This window comes from Apium graveolens, chromosome 6 (genome assembly GCF_009905375.1).
Source record: "Apium graveolens cultivar Ventura chromosome 6, ASM990537v1, whole genome shotgun sequence".
NCBI lineage: Eukaryota > Viridiplantae > Streptophyta > Magnoliopsida > Apiales > Apiaceae > Apium > Apium graveolens.
In genome coordinates, this window is record NC_133652.1 from 297,385,321 (window position 1) to 297,407,092 (window position 21,772).

Here is a 21,772-nt window from a genome sequence, read left to right on the forward strand (position 1 = left end):
TATGGTCCTTCTGCAGCCTTGACGAGTCATTCTTTTCCTACATCTTGAAATTGTTGAGTTTGTGAAAAACTTTGGCCAACCTGAATAGGCTCCTTAGATTTAGATTTAGCATCCCTGGATTGTTGAATCCTAACCTTAATCTCCCTTTAGTCGTGATAACAGGCATGAGTAGGGGAGTTCATAATTTTGGCCTTATTTCTTCCGGTAGGGAAGGCAGTGGTATGTTGAGCTTCCCGTGATGGCTCCCAAAGCAACAGAGTTTTGCATTTAAAGATGCTTGTGAGAGTCCATCAGGGTTTTAATATCTGTCTCTTGACTTTGCACCAAGGATGTAAGAGCTTGAACTTAGGAACTTAGTTAGTCATTGGAAGATTTGAGAGAAGAAACTTGATATTGCAGTTCTTGAACTTGTAGTGTGGATGATGATTGAGATGTGGAGGAAGTAGAAACCCCAAAAGTGTCCTCTATAACCTTCTTAATTTCATCCATGGGCAAGGCTGAAGGAGTGTATCTTCTAGAGTGCATTTGATCCATCTTCAGTCTTGTGTCATTAGAGTGAATGATATGATTTTGAACTTGTTCATTCAGGGCCACAAATAAGGTCTTGAGATTCTTACACTTGTTTCCATTCCACTGAGATCATATTGATATCTGGTCAGCAAAGTTTTTGAATTTGTTTTTCATCTCAGTTTGAGAAGGAATGATTTCCAATATTTGTACTTTCCTCTCGATTCTCTTTCCTTAAATAATTGGGAATATTTGACTCGTTAAACTGGAATGAATTAAATTTTAATATTTATTTACCGATTAACATAAATTATTTAAAACCACATAATAAAGAATTTGTTGACATAAATATCTACCACGAAAATCTCAGATAGTACATTGTGAGCACAATTGTTGGTATAGAATCAAAGTACCCCCACTTTCGATGTAAACAAAATATGGGCTATACTGCTCATATGGCAAAAATATGGGCCCGCCTATTGATGTAGAGTCACCATGTCGGAACATGTGCTGATTTGACTTCAAATATTATGCAACACCAACCTATGATGCCTTTATTAACAAGTAGTGTTTGAATATTGGTATAATAAAAGAATTTTTGGGTATTAAAAAGGTATTGTGGTTACGTGTCAAATGCCCCTGCCCAACTGGCAACAAGAGCTTGGTTTTGACTTTCACCTTTAGTATTAATATTTAAGATGATATCAGTAACAAAGAAAAATTGCCTATAAACAATTGGGGAGTCGTTTTAAAAAGTAATGGTAATTAGAAATAACTCAAGTAGTGGGGAGTGGGGACTTACCAAAAATTATCGATCTAAATACAAAAGTATGAAGGCAAAAGACTAAATTCACTAACGAAGATAAGGTTGATTCCATAAAAGTATTTAAATACGATTCTTAATCTAACAATAGTAGTTCTCGAAACTCGAATGACGATAGAGTGAGTCATTCTACTTGAGATACAGTTAGAGTTTTTAGTAAGAGAAGGAGATATTCAATCTTTCAGAGCTGGGACTCATATGTGAGGTTATGGATAAACGATACAAGTCAGAGATCACTTCACTCTTGTGAACTCTTCCCTCAAGAAAACTAATGCCAGGCTTCAGCCTGTGATTTTGTACAAGTGATTTCTGTATAATTACTTGGTCGCACTTAAGTAAAAGTTGATCAAAAGTTACAACAAAGTTTGTAAATCAGAAATTGATATTGTTATGACACATTATTTATTAAAAATCTACAATATTTTCCTCTTGAATCATCGTGGTTGAACATATCATCCATTGGAAAGTTATCATCTAACTCGTCTAACATCAACAACTTTCGACATCTTATCTCCTATGATCTCGTATATACCATCTTTCACCATCATACAAGAACATGAGATTTTTGTGAAAATAGGGCCTTTAACGACCGCAATTTTGATCGTTATAAGGCCTAACTTGGTCGGTATTTAAAAATAATGACTCGATACCGTGACGGTCAGATTTCCTACTCGATTTACTATTTTTAGTCGAATTTTATGTCGACTAACCATGACTACTGCCATGTGTGCAACTAATACCAACACCTGGTGTTACATACCTTAGGATTATGGGTAAAATATTAATACTTTAAGCGTCAAAAGGTCCAAAAGTCTTTTAAAATTTATCAAACAAGTTTTCAAAAGTTCACCTATCTATATTTCAGTTTTTGAATAAAAATCTTTTATCTTTTATGCCACTGATATTCCAAACACATCCTAAGCTAAGGCTAAGGGCTCCTGCTACACACATAAAGAAATTACATACAATTTAGCAAACAAAAAATTTTGTAGCAATTCCCTAAGGTTGAAGCTGTTAGCTCTCAAGATTCCCAGGACAGTAAACACTCATCCCATAAATAAAGTCATCAAAACTAATGCAGTGTGTTCTTCTTTTGTGACATTTTTAATTTCTTATAATGTTGTTAATCATTTTATGGGCCACCCTTTACTCTCCCATGGAGCTCAACCATTCCCCAAATTCATCTTTATAAACATTTATGTTCACAAATTTGTTTTTATTCTATTTCTTTGCACTTTGTCAAATATTAAACAATCGTCCCTTTTATTCTCTAAGATATTTTTTCCTAATTGTCTTCCACCCCTCCTTTTTTGTTGCCTAATATATATTTTTGTTAATTGTCTTCCATGTGAATTAATGAGTAAATATTACAAATTGACGAATAATTCATTAATTTTACCCTTTATCTTTGGGTGCATGTATCAATCTGGTCTCATTAAATTCAATAGCTCGATGGGAAATTGGAGGAAATAACATAAAAGAGTATCGGAGGAGGTAGTGTAATCCTTGTGATATAATACATATTACGGGAATAATACTGATTTTTGACTGACAAAATAAGGGGCTATGACCAATTTTGGTTGAAAATAAGCCATTTCCTACCTATTTGCTTTGTTCGAACGAGTCAAGTGGCAAATAATGAGTCAGTCATTTATAATTGTCAAAATTGACATAAAAATGCTCATTTATGACTATTTTAGTTTCTTAAATTTTGGCCCCACAAAATGGCATGACTGTATTAAGGCAAATGTGAGCCAACACCTAGACACGTAACCACATGAGATAACTAACTAACATTTTAGCTTCTTTTATTTTTCAAGTTACCATGTGATGGTCCAACTTTTGCCTATTTAGCATGTTGACGACACAACCCCCAACGCATCCCTCCAAGCCCCCAATTCAAATGAAGCCTTACAGTGCGAGCTAGGACACACCATTGGAAACAACAACACTCATGCTTATTTGAATATAACAAAAATAAGTATATTAATCACATACCTTAGTATTTATGGGTAAAATGTTAATACTTTAAGCGTTAAAAGGTCAATAATCTTTTAAAATTTATAAAACAAGTTTTCAAAAGTTCACCTAACAACATTTAGTTTTTGAATAAAAAATATTTTGTCTTTTTTGCCACTACAATTCCAAACACATGGTAAGCTAAGGATATAAGCTCGTGCTACACATATGAAGAAATTACATACAATTTAGCAAAAAATATTTTTTGTAGAATTCCCATAAGGTTGAAGCTGTTAGCTCCGAAGATTTTCCTCTTTATTATTAAAATTTCTAGGACAACAAACACCCATCCCATAAATAAAGAGTGGTTGGGAAAGTCATCAAAACTAATGTAGTGTGTTGTTCTTTTGTGATGTTATTAATTTCATGTAATGTTGTTAATCATGTTTTATGGGCCACCCCTTTACTCTACCATGGAGCTCAACCAATCCCCAAATTCATCTTTATAAACATTTATGTTCACATAATTTTTTATATTTCTTGGCATCTTTGTCGAATATTAAACAATTGTCCCTTTTTATTTTCTAAGATATTTTTTCCTTATTGTCTTCCACCCCTTCTTTTTTGTTGCTTAATATATTTTTGTTAATTGTCTAAAATACAGTATCTGAGGAGGTTGTGTAACCCTTGTGATAAAATATAGTATGGGAAAAATACTGATTTTCGACTTACAAAATAAGTGAGCTATGACTAATTTTGGTTGAAAATAAGCCATTTTTTACCTATTTGGCAAAAATGAGTCACTCATTTATAATCGTCAAAACTGACCTAAAAATTGCTCATTTATGACTTTTTTAGTTTCTTAAATTTTGGCCGCACAAAGGGGTGGGTGTATAGAGGCAAGTGTGAGCCAAGACTTAGACACATAACCACATAGGATAAGTCATAAACATTTTAGCTACTTTTATTTCTCAAGTTACCACCTCATCGTCCAACTTTTGCATATTTAGCATGTCGACCACACATAGGCATTAAAGTACAATTAATGAGGTATCATCGCGTCAAGTCACAGGCCTCACTACAAACTTTGAGGACATCTACATACAATATAATTACACTTTAAAACCATATATAATTTTTATAATATTTTTAATATTTAAAACTTTAAGGTATGATCGTATATTTTATTTAACTTTTTTGTAATTTTGTTTTGAGGACACATTAATTACCTACGTAATTATGATATTAAATTTTTTTTTTATAAGGCAAAAAGTACCTATAACATGATATATTTTTTACTCATCACATTTTGTTTAACTTTATAAAAAATTTTTTAATTTTAATCAAAATTATATTTGAAATAATACATTGTATGGTTTTTAGTGAATATTATAACATTTTTTTGGAACAATACAACCTTTTTACGAAACCCAATAAGGTGTTACGTAAAATATAATATTATCTCAAAAAATAACTAACATGAACAAATTTTAAAAAAAAATCAAACTATATAAAAAAATGGGAAATTTTTAAAAACATTTAAAATTTGGTGAACACAACAATTTTTCTACACAACATTATAAACATACTCTAAAATTTAATTATATTATCTTTTCGATCATAAAAGTAACTAAAACATAAATAAAAATTAAATCAATTTTAAAAGTGTATTCTTGAAAAAAAAGAGACGATAGTTAGATAATATATACACAAAGTAACACGTGCATGTGACTAGTTTCTAATTTTAAAGAATTCTTCACAGAGGTTTACGCATAGGTGATCAAGTTGCGGGGTTTATGCGCATAATCCGATCCGATATTAAACCGACACAACCGAAATTGGAATGTGGTTTGCGATTAAAGTTCATCTACCTTAGAAATTCGCAGGTTATGGGTTGATTTTGGTTTAACTTTATCACGATCTGATCCAAACCGCATCAATTTACCAACATATATACACACGATTTTATACTTGTGATTATACAAAGTAAAATAATTATGTCCAATAATCAAAAACTAAATTCGAGTTAGATCTCATCAAATTATCATCAACTCATCATATGTTTCAAAGTATTTTATTATTTTTGCATTACATTTGTTGTTGCAACTAAATTGATCAACATGTTTATTAAACGTAAGTTATTTGCAATTAATACTAGTGATTTACTTTACTATGAAAGATTTCATAATTTACTAATAATTATGTAAATTTTAAGTGGAAACGTTTAAATAAAAAGAGATGTTATTTTATTTACCGAGTTCACTACTAAAAAATGTCATAAACCGTCAAAATCCGCTAAACCGAACCGAATGGTTTGGTTTTACTGGGATACGAGGTTCGGGTTGGTTTGAATATTTTTAAAAACCACAGTTATACGGTCTGGTTCTGTTTTAACATGTAACCCGAACCAAATCAAACCGCGATCACTTATATTTACCCCTATATATAACTATATATTTGTATTATATATAATGTGTTAAGTTTTAAGTCTTGAATTTCTAATATTATACTCCCTATGTTCCAATCAATTCTTAATATTTGAAATAGAGTGCTCGACACGCATTTTGAGGCTCTTATATATATAGTTACATAGCTTATTTTTAAGATTTTTTTTAATAAAAATTTGAACATTTTTAAAATAATTTATGTGTATATATATATGTATGTATTATATAAATTTAGTCAATGAATGGTATATAATTAATGTATATATATATATATATTTGGTCAATGAATGGTATATTTTTTAAACCACTTTTAAAACCTTATAGGTGTTTGGAATAAATACTTTAAAAAGATTTTGTAGAAGTTTGTTACTAATTTCCAAGAACATAATAAATGTGGGGTGTTCCACAGTTAAGATTAAATGTCCTTAAGAATGTGTTGATCTTGATCGGTAATGATAGCCCAAGCGTTTTTCCTCCTCCCACGACTAATACCAAAAACCCGCTCAAAACTTGTAGTATTAATAAAATGGCACAAACGACATAACATACCTAGTGGTTCGATATGTAGTTATCAAACACAACATCACAAATGTTTTTATTAGATATCAAACAACAAGGATCAACCCATATCAGACCATTCAATTTTTTTTCATCAATTAGAATTCTAATGAAAAAATTCCCATCACTTTTTTTAAGCGATACAACAAATGCAATCTCGCTTGAGCATCATTAACATCCAAGTTGCCCTTCCTAAAATCATGTACCACATTTTTTCAATGTTGGCCATCAAAACCCTACTTTTCTGTGCTCATTCGTGCATCTTGTCAAAAAATCATTTGTATCTCAGTTGGACACCTGAACATGTAAGTTCTTAATTAAATTCCTTGGGCCACCGTTACATGTGTAAGAAAATTGAATGTTTGGAGCTTTATTATTGTAGGCTCTTTACATAATTTAAAAAAAAAATTGAATATGGATCTATGCAATTTTCTTAGTGTAATCCATTGAGAAAGAAGTGAAAAGATACTTCTTTCTGTGGATTATATGTGTTTACACGGTCTAAGTTAGGATTAAGGGCATTAGATTCTTCCTCAAGACCTTGAAACAAAAAGAATCATTCCAAAGGCCTTCAACAACATAGTCAAGGCCTTGACAGAAACAATCTTAAGGTCTTGACACATTCAATTGCGATATTAAGGTATTGAGTGTCCAGAGTAAAAGTCTTGATCTTAGTAGGCATATATATATATATTAATATGTAAATAAGATTAAGGATTATTGTTATGTAAATAATGATGATTAGGCACTAAAATATATATATATATATGATTCTATATAAACTCCTTGACAGAAAATAAAGAATAAAGGGAAATGAGAAGAACCTTAGCTACATCTCTTTTTCTCTCTACCAAATTATACATACATATACTTAGATTTTCGGAGAATTGAGGTGTGATTGTTGTTCAACTTTGTCGGTATGTGACAAATTTCTGTGTTATTGTTTTATCCTAAAAGTGAATTTGTGGCATCCTAACACAACATAGATGGGGCAAATATCTCTTCAAGACCAGTCATGTCTTTTGCAAGATTCAGTGACTCGGCTATTATACAATATTAAATACAATATAAATAAGCTTTCTTTCTCGTTATTGTTTAAAATTATTATTTTTATTTATCAAATCTGTTTGACCATTATGACTTGTTTTGTTAGTTGGTTTTTATTACCAATTCTTGAACTACAATTTATTTTGAATATAATTACCCTATTGTTGCATGTGTTAATATTTTCCAATAATCTAGAATAGATATTTTTATTATATTCTACTAATGGTGTAGTTCAAGATGGTGAATGAAACTATTTTATTTCTAGTGGTTAATTTTTTGCGGGTACTAGTGGTACTGTACCCATCACTGTTGGGCCACGTATCGTTTCTATACTCCATTAATCTTTCAGGTATGCTTGAAAAGTTCGGTGGAGGTTCCGGTTTGTCTATATGGTAGAAAAAGATGAAATTATGGTTAACCATTAACGATTTATAGGGGATGATATATATAACCCACATGTTGTTGATCTTGATTTAATTAGATTTCTTAACCACCAAAAAATTCCTTATCCAAATACCCCAAAACTTTCTTTGATCCTCCTACTAAACCTTTTATCCAAATTAAGTTTTCACTTTCTTGGATTGTGAGTGTTAGTGTAAATGAATTTGGGGAAGAAAAGGAAGGGATTTTGGTAAATATATAGAGATTACTCCTTTAAAATTACTTATAAATAAATATTTAACCATGGTTAACAACTAACGAGATAAATATCCACTAATTTCTATAATTGTCTAGGAAGTACAATTTATATATATATTCTAATATTAGTTATCATTCTTTCTAAATTTACTAACAATAATAGGATAGAAGAAAATAATATATAATGATGATAATAATAATATTAATAATAATATTAATGATGATGATAATAATAATAATAATAATAATAATAATAATAATAATAATAATAATAATAATAATGATAATATTGGCACCCATACAATTTCTTAAATAGAAAAACAAATATAAATAAAATTTGTACTCGAAATAATCGCAATTCAAGTTTTTTTTATCATATTACTAAATAAATAAAAATTAATTAAAGAATAATTACTAGAGCACAAATCTTAGGATATTCAAGAAATTTATTAATGCAATATTAGGATTCCAAAGCTAACACTTATTTTAGCTAATAGACAGCTACACTCACAATTATTTTCCCCATAAAAAATATCATTATAAAATAATCAAATAATATGATTATAAGAACTTTTAAATTCTTCAATACACTCGGTTATAATTATAGAATAATAATGCGATTCTTTATTTTTCAGAAAATAATAATTATTTAAATAGTTTCCCAGAACTTAATAATCTCATACCTATTTAAATCCCTACAAAATATTTAACGACCCAATAAGTATATATTTAAATATCATTGGGAATTAATTAATCAATAATACTCTAATAAACTAATCGATGTTCACACTTGCGATGTTCACACTTGCGATTCTAAAAATTTAATCGCAATTAAATTAATTCACGCACTTACATTAAATCATAAATCGCGATAACCAGAGTTACTTACTTAAAATTTCTCGGGCCTTACAATTTTTGAGGGGTTTATTTACTACGAATTTTGCAAGTTAGCTCGCAAAAGAAAAATAATCCTTTAAAGATCATTTTAAAATACTTGGTCATTATAATAAATCTAACAATCATTTTCAAAAGTCTCTAGAACTATACTAGAGATAATAAAACAAGTTTTGAGATTTGAATATACTCTGCTGATTTTATATAAATATTTTATGACCAAATAGACGCTACTTTTTAAACTATAATTCATTTAAAAATATTAAAAAAAATCCGCTAACCACATATGATTAGGATAACATATATTCACCTTCTCAAGCTTCGAAAATCTCATATCCACTAATTTTTTATTTAATCTCTATTTATATAATTATTCTTCTTAATTAACAATCAGAAAATAATTCAATGGTCGGCCAAATTTGAATATTTTAACTCGACTAATCACATAAACACATAGAACTCTTTTTATGTTTTACTACATTTATACTTTCCTCTCGATTTTCTTTCCTTAAATAATTCAGAATATTTTGACTCGTCAAAGTTGAATGAATTAAATTTTAATATTTATTCACTAATTCACATAAATTATATAAAACCACATAATAACAATTTATTGACATAAATATCTATCGCGAAAATCTCGTATAGTACATTGTGAGCACAATTGTTAGTACGACATCAAAGTTCCCCCAGTGTTGATGTAAACAAAATATGGGTTATACTGCTCATATGGCAAAAAAAATGAGCCCCCCTATTAACCTAGAGTCACCTTGTCAGAACATGTGCCGATTTGGCTTCAAATACTATGAAACACCAACCTATGATGCATGTATGAACAAGTAGTGTTTGAATATTGGTATAATAAAATAATTTGTGGGTATTAAAAAGTATTGTGTGTTATGTGTCACATGCCACGGCCCACCTGGCAACAAGAGCTTGGTGTTGCCTTTCACCTTTAGCAATAATATTTAAGATGATATCAATAACAAAGAAGAATTGCCTATAAACAATTGGGGAGTCGTGTTAAAAAGTAATGGTAATTAGAAATTAACTCAAGTAGTGGGGAGTGGGGACTTACCAAAAATTATCGATCTAAATACAAAAGTACAAAGGTAAAAGACTAAATCCACTAACGAAGATAAGAGTTGATTCCATAAAAGTATTTAAATATCATTCTTAATCTAACAATAGTAGTTCTCGTAAACTCAAATGACGATATATTGAGTCATTCTACTTGAGATAGAGTTAGAGTTGTTAGGAAGAGAAGGGAGATATTCAATCTTTCGGAGATGGGACTCATATGTGAGGTTATGGATATAACGATACATGTCAGAGATCACTTCACTCTCGTGAACTCTTCCCTCGAGAAAACTAATGTGAGTCGTCAGCCTGTGATTTTGTACAAGTGATTTCTCTACAATTACATGGTCGCACTTAAGTAAAACTTGATCAAAAGTTGCAACAAAGTGTGTAGATCAAAAATTGATATTGTTATAACACATTATTTATTAAAAATCTACAATATTTTCCTCTTGAATCAGCGTGGTTAAACATATCATCCATTGGAAAGTTATCATCTAACTAGTACAACATCAACAACTTTTGACATCTTGTCTCCTATGTTCTCGTATATACCATCTTTGACCATCATACAAGAATATGAGATTTTTGTGAAAACAGGGCCTTTAATGACCGCAATTTTGATTGTTATAGGGCCCAACTTGTTCGGTATTAAAAAATAATGACTAGATACCGTAACGGTCAGATTCCCTACTCGTTATTTACTAATTTTAGTCGAATTTTACGTCGACTAACCTAGACTACTACCACGTGTGCAACTAATACCAACACGTGGTGTCACATACCTTAGGATTTATGGGTAAAATATTAATACTTTAAGTGTCAAAAGGTCAATAAGTCTTTTAAAATTTATCAAACAAGTTTACAAAAGTTCACCTAACAATATTTTAGTTCTTTAATGAAAAAATTTTGTCTTCTAGCCACTAATATTCCAAACACATCCTAAGTTAAGTCTAAGGGTTCCTACTACACATATGAAGAAATTACATACAATTAAGCAAACCAAAAATTCTATAGCAATTGCCATAAGGTTTGCTCTCAAGATTTTCAAACTGAGCTTCATCTTTGTTATTAAAATTTACAAGACAACAAATACTCATCCCATAAATAAAGAGTAGTTGGAGAAAGTCATCAAAACTAATGCAGTGTGTTCTTCTTTTGTGACATTTTTAATTTCTTGTAATGTTGTTAATCATGTTTTATGGGCCACCCCTTTACTCTCCCATGGAGCTCAACCATTGCCCAAATTAATCTATATAAACATTTATGTTCACATATTTTTTAATTCTATTTCTTGGCATCTTTGTCAAATATTAAATAATCGTCGCTTTTTATTTTCTTAGATATTTTTTCCTAATTATCTTGCACCTCTCCTTTTTTGTTGCTTAATATATTTTTTGTTAATTGTCTTTCATGTGAATTCACGAGTAAATATTACAAATTGATGAAAAATTCATAAATTTTACCCTTTACCTTTGGGTGTAATCTGATGTTATTAAATTCAATAGCTCGTGGGGAAATGATAGTAAATAACATAAAAGAATTTTTAAGGAGGTAGTGTAACCCTTGTGATATAATATATTAAGGGAAAAATACTGATTTTCGAGTGACAAAATAAGTGGCCTATGACAAATTTTGGTTGAAAATAAGCCATTTCCTACCTATTTGCTTTGTTCGAACTAGTCAAGTGGTAAATAATGAGTTAGTCTTTTATAATTGTCAAAATTGACCTAAAATCGCTCATTTATGACTTTTTTAGTTTTTTAAATTTTGGCCCCACAAAATTGCATGACTGTATTGAGGCAAGTGTGAGCAATGCCAAGACACATAACCACATAAGATAACTTACTAACATTTTAGCTACTTTTATTTCACAAGTTACCGTCTGATGGCCCAACTTTTGCCTATTTAGCATGTCGACCACACAAGTGTGTTAATAATTAGTTTTTTGACATTAACTGACCAACTTCTTAAGAATTTAATAGCTTTTATTGTTGAAGATGGTTGTAAATAGTATATTGTTGGTAGTATTTCAACACTTTTTTCTAGCTTTTGGTTGTTTATACTATATTTAAAAGATATTCTTTGGTCGATATTCTAATTTTCATATTTTATGTTGAATCATTTTTATTGCATATTTTACACAGACATCACATGGAAACATAACAACACATATGTTTTAATGATGAAAACTAAATACAAGTATGCAAAAATCCCTTTCATAGTCACTCACTTCAAAGAATATGAGTTTATTTTTTTTGAAGTAAGAAAATGACTTTATTACGTGCTACAATTCTTTGGTGCAATTTGTACTTTTATTAAGTGCATGAATTCTTTGGTACAATTTGTGAGTTACGCATTCACCATATGTTAATGTTTTATTTTAATTACCAAAATGAATGTAGTCAAAATTCAAAAACTCTTTTGCTACATAAAAAACTCAACATTCTACTTTAATGTAAAATATACGTGTGAGATTAAATTATTTAATTTTGAAATATAATTATTACTTCAGAAGCTAGTGGTTGATAATTAATTAATACATAGGATCAAATATATATAAAAATTCAATTAGTTGAATAGTTTGTGATGAGCAAACCCAAGTCAAAGAAATGGAAATAATTTAGGAGAAAGAATATAATTCCAATAAGTATTATATATGGTTTGCATTTTATATATATAACATAATATGTAGTAATAACGAAAAATTACGATTCCAATTGGTGATAGTTATGATTAAATATTAAGTATATATTTTTATACTTTAGAATTTTTCAAGTCAATACTTTACTAGTTTTGAATAAAAATGCGGATATATATATTAATTTATTTAATTAAATATATATACATCATATTATATATATATTGTACATCCAAATTAATATTTTTCACATATCTTCAACCACATCTCTTGTCAATGAATGGTATATTTTTGAAATTACATTTACCTTTGGCATGCTTGAAATAATACATTCAAAAGCTTTCTGTGATATTTGTTACTAATGTGTCAAGTACACAACAAATATATAATATTGGGGAGTTGAGATTAAATTGTCCGCCTAATGGCTTGCTCTTTATCGTAAATGGTAGCCCAAGGTTCTTCACCTTCCACGACCTCTAGCCAAGTACCTAAAACTCACTCATAACTTATCTTCAATTGATCCCACATGAGTGCAAATTCGAAAATTAATTATTGGTAGTGATGGTTCAGCGGGGTGAATTGCACAAACGCTGTAGCATACCTATTGGTTAGATATGTATGATCAAAATCAAATACGTCCCTCAAACTTTTTTAGGCTATCAAAGAGCGAGGATCAACCATTATAAGACCCTTCAATCTATGTTTTTCATTAAGTAGAATTCTAATGAAAAATTCCCGCCACTTTCTTCTATTAAGGGATACAACAAATCCAATATCATTTGAGCATAATTAACACCCAAGTTGTTCTTCCTAAAATCACGTACCACATGTCATAAATGTTATCCATCAAAACCTACTTGTTCAGCTCCTCCCTGCATCTTTTTAAAAATATTAATTTGGTGTCTCGGCTCGACACCCAAAAATGTAAGCTCTTAATTAAATGTGTTTGACCCTCGCTTACATGTGTTAGAAACTTGAAAGTTTGGAGTTTTAATATCGTAAGTTCCTTATATTATTTTCAAAAAATTTGGATATGGATATAAGTAATTTTCTTAGTGTAATTCATAGAAAAATAAGTGCCATGAAGTTTCTTTATGTGGAGTATATGTGTTATGTATGGTCTAATCCAAGATCAATGGCTTGAAATGTTACATCAAATCATTGACACAAAAAAGAAGCATTATAAAGGCCTTGAGTGACAAAATCAAGACCCTCATAGGAACGATCTAAAGGGCTTGAGTGACGGAGTCAAGGCCTTGACATATTCAGTTGCGATCTAAAGGCCCTGAGTGTCCAGAGTCAAGGCCTTGATATGAGTAGACATATAGATATATTTATATTATTATCTAAATAAGAGTAAGGATTATTCTTATGTAAATAATACTCCCTCCGTCCTTTTCAATTGTTTACATTTTTTAGAGAGTGTCCGACACGTATTTTAAGGTGCATATAAAGTATAATTCTGTAATTTTTTTTTTACAATTTTGTTTTTCTGAATAAAAATTAAAACATTCAACTTTTATTCAGAAAAAAAAATTGTAAAAATAAGTTACAGAATTATACTTTTTATGCACCTTAAAATGCGTGCCGGACACTTCCTAAAAATGTAAACAATTGGAAGGGACTGAGGGAGTATTAATTAGGCTTCAAAATATTTATTTTTAAATGATACTATATATATGTTCTTTGATATAAAAATAAAAGGATGAAGGGAAAGGACAAGAATCCTTGCTAGCCTCCCTTTTTCTCTCTTCCAAATATAAAACATATACATAGATTTTCGGATGAATTGAGGTGTCATCATTTTTGAACTTTGCCGGCCAGTGAAGGATTTTTCTATTGCTGCATTAACCTAGAACTTAATTTACGGTAGCCCAGCACATCATAGGCGAGGCGAGCATATCTTCAAGAATAGTCACGTCTTTTACAATATTCTTATCTAATATTAGACCTATAATATAGATAAACTTTATTTCTTGTTATTGTTAAGTATTGCAAATTCTGAATATCGAATTCGTTTGACCTTCGTGATTTATTTTGTTAATTGATTTTGATTACCTATTCTTAAATTGTGATTTATATTGAATATAATTGCCCAATTGCGTCATTCAAGATGGTTAATGAAATTGTCTTTACTTCTCGTGGTTAACCTTTTGATGGTATTGTACCCACCATTAATTGGGCCACTTAACGATTTTCACGGCCTATTAATCTTTCGGGTATGTCTGGCAAGTTTGATAGGGGTTCTGGTTTTTCTCGTTGTTAGAAAAAGATGAAACCATTGTTAATGGTTAAGGGTCTCGGGTTGGTGATGCAGTATAACCAACATGTTAATAAAGATAAAGCCGAGACTATAACAGCTTATGTTATGTGCACAGAGAAAGATAGAATGGCAAGGGCACAATTCTTGCAGCCTTAGCTTACACTTTATTTCATGTTTATTTATCAAAGGCCTATAATGCTAAGGTTTTGTGAAAGATGCTTGATTGGACACATAATATTATCTCGTGAGGTCAAAAAAGGTATCACGTGTCTAAGTTCTTTGACTTGAAGCTTATAGACTCTAAGTCCATGACTGAACAGGTGAACAAATTTTAGAAGATTATACATACTTTAAAGGAGTTCGGTGTGGATCTTCCTAAAAAGTTTTAGGTGATTTATATGATTAAAAAACTTTTGAAGTCTTGGGAAAGGTTCTCTCTTTTCATGATAAAATAGAAGGGAGAGATTACTTGGACTAGTCTGATGTTTGATATTTGTATGCAAGAGCAGCACAAGTCTAAACAGGGTTATTTGATGCCGGTTATAAGTGGGAGTGTGAAGATAGACATCGTGACAACTGATCAGAAATGAAAGCTAGCTAGTAAGAAAAGTAACAGTAACTCAGACAATGAAAAGAACAAGGCTAAAACCAAAGATAAATAAACCATCTAAGTCTTGTGGACAGATAGGTCATTGAAGTAAAGATTATTCTAAAAAAATCTGATGTAGTGGCTGAGGCAAATACCGTGATTGGGACTGCAACCATTGGTGTGCCTATAGCTAATATGGTTATTAGTGAAGCACATGCTTTTGTAATCAATATGTTACCAATACACCTATAATATTATTTATTTATCTTCCTAAAGAGTGGTTGATTGATACTGCAGCTAATGTGCCCATTTCTGCTGACAAAACTCTATTTGTATCTTATCAACTGGCTCATAATAGGACAGTGACTATGGGGATTGCTAGTGTTGTAGGCGTGTTCTATCCCTGATTAGAGTGCATCATATTCCTAACATTCGTAAAAATATTGTTAGTTGATCTTATTAAGTTAAGGATGATTTTGAACTTTTTTGAAGTGTAATAAAGTAGTTATCACTCAAACTGGTGTAATCATGGGCAAAGGTTATTTTTCGGATGTTTAATTTTTTATTAATGTTGAGCCTATGATTAACTGTTTGGTTAATGAAATTGTTGCTTCTTCTGTTAATTACGTTGAATCATCTAATTTTTGGCACTCTCGTCTTGGTCATTTAATTTTTGGTTCTCTAATGAATATGATAAATTTAGAGTTGATTCTAGAGCATGCAATTAGTAACAAATCTAGGTGTCCAGTATTTTTCTCTTCTAAAATCAATAAGAAAACCATTTCATAATGTTGTAAGAGATTCTGAAATTTTGGATTTAGTTCATACTGACATATGTGAATTTAATGACTTGTTTAATAAAGACAATAAATGATATTTTATTACGTTTATTGATGATTGTAGTAGATACTATTATTTTTATTTGCTTAGATATAAGGATGAAGCACTTGATAAGTTCATTATGTATAAAAGTTAGTCGTTTTTATTTTCTAAAAAGGTTCCGTCTATATTTCTTGTAATTTTGATATTTTTGTACGCTTTTGAATTGGTTTAGTTTTAGAAATTTTTTTATCTACAACAATATAGAAAAGATATGGGTGGAAAAAGATATAAACTTGATATGGTATGAGCTTTTCATCCCAAATGTATAAGATGACCCCATAACATTGCAGTACATAGTATTTATGTATAAAATAAAAATATGGCTTTATCTAACAAAGTATTAAGGAGAAATCAACTATAATTAATTTTTTAACACTTTTAACAAAAACTTCAAGAGTTACAATTCTTGGTAATAACTAAAATAATTTATTAAAACACTATGTATATAGGAACATGGTTTACTTAAATTTATTATTGTTTTCTTTCTTCACATTCATTTGTCTAATAGTGATTTGGGATTTGGGTATTAATTTGGCAGCATCAACTCTTTGAAAAACTGGGTTGCAACCATTGGGGTTAATCAATTGCCCTTTTGCACATGCAATAGCAGGTTGGATGTATAGGCACAGTCCTTCCACTCTCATGTGTCATGATCTTTAAAACCTGTTAGTAGGATCCAATTTCACGAGCATGTGTTTGGTTGGTTGTAACAAAGGTGGAAAACACTTGCCCAATTCAATTTGGGGTGTAACCCTTACCAGATAAAAAAAATATTTAATATTTTGCATCAATTTATTAAATTGTATACGATACGTATCATATACAAGTAATCCTTAGTATTGTGGAGCATTTTCTTCATTGTTTCACTGCAAATAGGAACACAAGCATATTATGTAAAGATTTTGGAAGGAAATATTCACCATTATATTAAAAAGATAATAAATAGAGCTTAATATTGAGTAAGAAGGTTATTAACTAGTTTTTCATCCACCTACCAAAAAGCCAATCCAAAATTAAAACACCAATTATGTAATTGGGCTCAAACAACAAACTTTAATATAATTAATAATTTCTCTAATACTTATATTTGATTTTTTCTATCTTTTTACTTTAGTTAATTTGTAAAAATGTGGCAGAATGAAAGAAAAAATCAAGAATAACATTTTTTTATGAGAACAATCATATTCACTTTCTCTATGTCCATTATCCTGTATAAACAACAACTATCAAATAATTCTATCCAAATTGTGCGATCTCTTTTTTTCACAAATATGGCCACTACGTACGTGGACACAAAAATCTCTTTTAAATCAACTGTTGTATAGAAATTTAAAAAATATTATCACACAATACTTGTATGGGTTAAAAAAGATAACTAGACCCAAAATACAACATATCAAATCTTAAAGGTAGGTTGAAAAATAAAGAAAATGGAAATAAGCAATAAAAAACAAAATATATGGAAATATTGGATACTCAGTCACAAAAATATACATGGGCACCCCTGTGTATATGTATGATGGCTTCTCAATTAGGAACTTCATGACACTTACACATTTGTCTCCTTCAATATAGTAAAATAAACCTCTAATTTTAAAAGACAAAAGGGGTGACTTTATGGTTTTCCCTATATTCAATACTCAAATAACATTTATTTTAGATATCATAAAACTATAAGAGAAGATAAGGGAGATGTTGTAAACATATGACTAGTGGTGTATGGTTATGAACTAAATAATGAAGATTCTAGAATGTACTAGTAGGGGAGGTTTTGTTTTTAAAAATTTTATATACAAGTTTCTAGAATGGACTAGAAATAGTAAATCATCTTATTATCTTGATGGGTTGCTACCCAAAATACCTTTTTTCTTGGACCCTTGTTTGTCTTGGGGCTGGGCCTTCCTTTAAAGAGTATATTTATTTGACCCGTTATTATTGTGATTTTACCTACAAGATTATTTTCTTAACCTTAACTACACTAGCTTAAAAGCTATACATGTTAATACGGAAAATCACAGCATATTCATTTAATGCATTATGTTTTTTAATCTAACTAATTTAATTTTTTAATAATTTTTTATTTTTAATTAATATATTTTAACTTATGTTAATAAGCTTTCAAAATAAAATTGGTATAATAATTTATGTTGGTAAAAACTCTAATTTGTGCCACTAGTTGGGAATGGGATTAGATTGAAGGAGAATCATTGAATACCAAATTGTCTACTTGTAAACCAATACATTCAATAATATCACAGTCAAAATGATTAATTAGAATGGTTGGTTTAAGGGAATGAGTCATTCATTTAGGATAGTAATTTTAAAAAAAATGTTATTTTCCATAGATTTGAATATCTAAGTTTTTACTAACCACCAACCTTCCAAACTATATATAAACATTTTGAGGAGGCTAAGATATATGCACATCATTAGTAGCTAACTATTAATTTTTAAAATTATTTCTTTTGTTACATATGTATGAAGGATTTTGTAAAAAATAATGGAGAAAATGATTCAACACACCACCTATATTCCTATATTGTCTATCAAAAACTTGAATTTGGAATCATTTCTTAGTCCAATAACTCTAGCATTTGGAACTAGGTTTTGAACTCTCGTTATAGGTCAAACCCTTTAAAACCATGTTTTTTCCATATAATTTAATTACCTTATTATATTATATATGTTATATTTAACATTTTGTTAATAGTTAAAACGCGAACAAAATAGCACACAATTTACCAAATTTAGGTTTATGTTCACATTTTGTTAATTTGTAATTGCAAGTAATTCTTGGTATTTATTTTTAAATTCTAAAATCATTACTACCCATTTTAATAACACTCACATATATATTTTTTTTAACTTTGTCCAAATCTTTCTTGGTAACCTTTCATATATGTTTTATATTACAATATTAATATAAGAATAATGGGTTTGTTTGATTGTTTACTTAAGACCTTCCAACAAAATTTAACACTTTCTAAATATTATAACTTAAAAAAATTATTAATTATTTTTACTAAGCATGTACATGTTAAAAAGACTTATATCATGAATTAATTTATATTAAAGGTTGAGGAGTTACGGGTAGGTTTGGGTTAGGCTTGGGCGGGTTGGGTTGAGTTGGGCTTGGTGGGTTCAACCTCTCTCTTGGATGCTCCGTTAAAAGGGAAGGGTTCATCCTTTTCTATTGTGGATGAAGAGTTACTAGTGAAGGTTTGGTAACTTAAATTTGAATTTTTTTTTAAAAAAATTATTGTTATTATAATTGTTCATGTATTAAATCATAAAATTTTCAAGATTATGTTTAAATTAAAGAAAGAATTATTTGAAAACAAAATATATTTACATTAAAATATGTAAGTTTGATTAAATAACTAATTAACTACAAAACATATGTAATGTATTAAATTATAATAAACTATATTTTCTAAGTAAGTTATCTATGTAATAAAGTAACTTAAAATAATCAGGAGTCGGGTAATGTGCATTGAGATATTAAATTATAAAATTATATATTTGAATGAGTAAAAAATGAGAAACAAGGTTATTGCTATAACCCTAAACTAGCCAATAACCATCAACAACACCTGTATTTGTGGCCTTGAAACACATTCTATTTTCGCAAGTGAGGGTTGGCTGAGTTGGTTAAAGAGGGGATAACTATCCTCTTGGTCACAAGTTCGAATCTCATAGGAGGAGAATTTATGATTATGCCTCCTGGCCAGAGCATGTCGCTTAAATGTGGTTTACCTTGGTTCATGTGGTTTGCAAGCTATTGTTTGACCCTATAGGGTTAACCTAGTGCACACCCCAAGGTTAGCGACTGCGGGTTACATAACACTCTATTTTCTATTAGTCCACAACGCTCGCAAACACCCTCTTGCTCCCTCCCTGAATCCCGACCATCCCTTTCAAAAAAATTCTTACAGTCCGAGCTAGATCACACCATTGGAGACAAACAACACTCACCCTTATTTGAAGATAACAAAAATAAAGTATATTAATCACATACCTTAGAGTTTAAAATGTACGTCCACTTAAGTTTGGGATTTATGGGTCCAAATGTTAATACTTTAATAGCCAAAACAACAAATTATGTAGCAATTCCTATATGGTAAGTTTGGGATCTATGGGTACAAATATTAATACTTTAAGGGCCAAAACAACAAATTATGTAGTAATTCATATATGGTTGAAGCTATTAGCTTTGCAGATTTTCAAGCCACTACTAGAAAGAGATTTTATATATCGGGTAAACAACGATGTGTATGTAAAAAAGGACCGATATATTCGTGACTGATGTTAAAGTTAATTTTACATAGACATCGATTTTTACATGATGTCTAAAGTAGTCGTATACAACACTTTGGGAAGATTTCTAATGTCTTAGAATATTTTTATAAATTTCAGACATCGTTTATTTATATGTAACTCTTATGAAAAATACAGTTTAACATCAATTCCTGTAGGTAACCGTTGTTATAGGTGTTATATAATATAGGTTTTGTTTAAATTTATGTTCTTAAATCGCCTTGTTCACATCATTTATTGTTTTATAATTAATGTATCAAACACATTTTAATAATAAATATTTGAATTTTTACTAATCTTTGGTGCTATTGGAGAATGTATTTAACCATAATACTGAAAAAACTTAAGTCCCGAAACTCAACCAATATATATATATATATATATATATATATATATATTAGCTAGTTGAATTCAATATAAATAAATAAGATAGCTTAGTTTGTACAATCAACCCGAAAAATATTCTAACCAAAATACGTATATCATCCTAGACATACTATTCCCATGATAAGTACAACTTATCTCATCAAATTGTAAACATCAACCAGAGTACCAACTTAACCAGTACATGATACTTATTGACATGAATAAACACTACTTAGTTGATCAAGATCACAAGCTTTAATAGTAGTGGCCTTGAGGAATCTCTTGAAAAAGACAGAGGTCTGTGCTCCATCCTTCCTACAACTACAAGAGTTCCGTGAAATATAAAGAAATAATAAAATAAAATTTCAACTAAAATTGATAGGATTGTAGTAATGATGATCATTAATTACTTAAATATTTGTAGTGTGCACACACTAATGTAAAGCGGTGCTCGTACCCTTGTCTTAAAATTAAATTTAAGAATCCAGAAAAATATACTAGTAAAGAATGTTATAATTTGTAATAGTTGAAAGGATGAGCCCAGTGTTGTACAACCAAGATAATTATATTTCACAAGAGCCTTAAGTTAATAAGCCAAGAGAAAACATATAAAATTAGAAAGTACCTCAATTCTCACCTTTACAAACTGCAAACTGTACCCATTTCTTAAATGAAATCAAAAAGGTAACAAAGACATAAAGTTTGGAAGCAGAAATTATCATCTAGTATACAATTAGGTTATTAACATGCCTTCTGTGAA